The sequence below is a fragment of the Euphorbia lathyris genome, chromosome 7, assembly GCF_963576675.1.
Source record: "Euphorbia lathyris chromosome 7, ddEupLath1.1, whole genome shotgun sequence".
In the NCBI taxonomy this organism is placed as follows: domain Eukaryota; kingdom Viridiplantae; phylum Streptophyta; class Magnoliopsida; order Malpighiales; family Euphorbiaceae; genus Euphorbia; species Euphorbia lathyris.
Window position 1 is genome coordinate 8,296,761 of NC_088916.1, and position 2,239 is coordinate 8,298,999.

General features: G+C 30.7%; 1 non-coding gene across 1 annotated transcript; it reads right to left on the reverse strand.

Annotated features, from left to right (window-relative positions):
* Positions 1-202: 202 nt before the first annotated feature.
* On the reverse strand, positions 203-276 carry TRNAM-CAU (transfer RNA methionine (anticodon CAU)). Its single transcript has one exon. It is a non-coding gene; the product is annotated as a tRNA-Met (tRNA).
* Positions 277-2,239: the final 1,963 nt, after the last annotated feature.

Sequence of the window (2,239 nt, forward strand, 5' to 3'; positions counted from 1 at the left end):
GTCTTTTTCGGGAGCTAGGGGAAATGCATCTCAAGTCCCACGAATCTTTGTTCGTGATGGAACCATCAGGCCAAGCCATATTCTCTAAAATCCGAATTACACACGAGATAGTATCAAAGTACTTATAATTCGATCAGAGCGCGTTGAGATTCCATTGATACAGAGCCAATTCCAATAGACTTATTGGAGGGTCCCATTGGCGTGCATCCAGTAGGAATTGAACCTACGAATTCGCCAATTATGAGTTGGGCGCTTTAACCATTCAGCCATGGATGCTTAGCGGGGATCCTCGTACATGGTGAATAACCAAATTCCAATTGAAATGTTTAACAATTGATTGATTATCTTGCTATTTTAGAAAATAATTAATAAAAAAGTCATTAATTTAAACATGAATGAACTTATATGTCACGTCCGTGTCTAAATTTCTAGAATTGATATATTGATATTAGTATATATTATAATTATTGGGTATGTGAAATTATGTTTTCGGTTATGATTGATTTTGATATAAGGTTTTACGTTTGATTAAATACGAGTTGGTTTGATAAAACACTTATTTGATTACAATATTTTATAAGGTTTTGAACTCAAGAATGGATATAAGATTATATATTTTTATAGTTTTGGTTTACTACTTTGACTATATATGAACTTAAGTTTTGAGTATATTTTATAAGGTTTTGATTAAATCCCTTTATCAATGTACATGTGTAGCTATGTTAAGTAAAGTTGGTTTTTGTAGCTGATAGTTTCTTACTGAGATTTTTGTCTCACGTTTTTAAATGTTTTAATGTTTTTAGGTAAGAAAGTACAGGATATAGAGAAGGTTACCGACCGTTTAGGCGGGGTTTGGAAGTTGGCTGCTTATTGTGAGAATTATGGTTAGAACTTTGGTAGTTCAATTGTAATATAATGGCGTTGGATAATTTAGAGACTCTTAAGTATTGATTATGATCTTTTTATTTCACGCCCGATGCCGATTGAGGTCGTCTAGGGTTGGGTGTGACAGTTTGGTATCAGAGCTCTAGGTTAAATTTTTCGGACCTAAGGTTGATAGTTATTGAGGAATATCGATATTTGGTGATAGCTAAGAAATAATCGATAGTAATTGAGGAATATGGATATTTGGTGCAAGCTAAGAAATAATTTGAAATTTTTCGAGGATTTGATGGTTAGTAAAATATTGGGTGTATGAAAAATAGTAAATTATTTGATATTTGGTGATATGGGTTATTAGTAAGTCATAACTTTGAGCTAGAGATATAGAGAATTGTCTATATAGGTGCTGCTGGAAAATCAGATTCGTACCTGAATCTTGTGATGTATTTTTAGACCAGATATAGGCCGAATCTGTCATAGAGTCCTAAATGAAAGTTCTTTATTATTATCTTATGTTTCCAGGGGTTTTTGAATCGCCTTAATCGGACTTCGTATGAAAAAGTTATGCTGGAAACGACATATGTTGGCCATAGCTTTAAACCAGAATTTGGTTTTTGTTTGATTTTTCTCCTTAGTATGACTTGGAATTGATATTTGAGAGTTTAATAGTTAGCTTAAAAATATACGTATCTCAGATGTGAAGTAAGGTTAGGAGACATTGAAATGATATGATGAGTTTTGGAGTTAATATATATGTGATTAAGAAAGCGAAAATGTGGAGATTTCAATTAATTGTTTTGGAGGTTGATTATAAATTGGAGATTATGATAGGAGTTTAATAAGTTATGGAATCTTAATTTGAATAAATGATATCCGAATTCAAAATGCAGATCTATTGTTGAACTTTATCGGATTGAGGTTTAGAATTATTGCGAGTTATATAAATGATGTTTAGAGAGATACCGATATTAGTGATCAATGAGAAGTAAAGTGAGAGAATATATTAGAGTACATGATTTGATGATTACATATGAAAATTTGATAAGCTTAAATAGTGTTTGAGGAAATAATTAAGATATGAATTTTGAGGATAAAATTCTTTGATCTTAAGCACAGTTGAGGATACATATATTGATATTTAAAATTTATATAGTACTTTTATCATAGTCATGTTATTTTAGTTGAAAGTTGGAGGATTATAGTGTAAGTTTATATAATGAGGATCAAATTAAGAATTTATAAGTCAAATAAGAAAATTGGATACCAATATAAATTTTACTGACCCTATATGGGTAAAGATAGCATTTGGAGTTTGGAGAAAAAAAAAATCTCATACATATTAGATGTTCAAAATTGA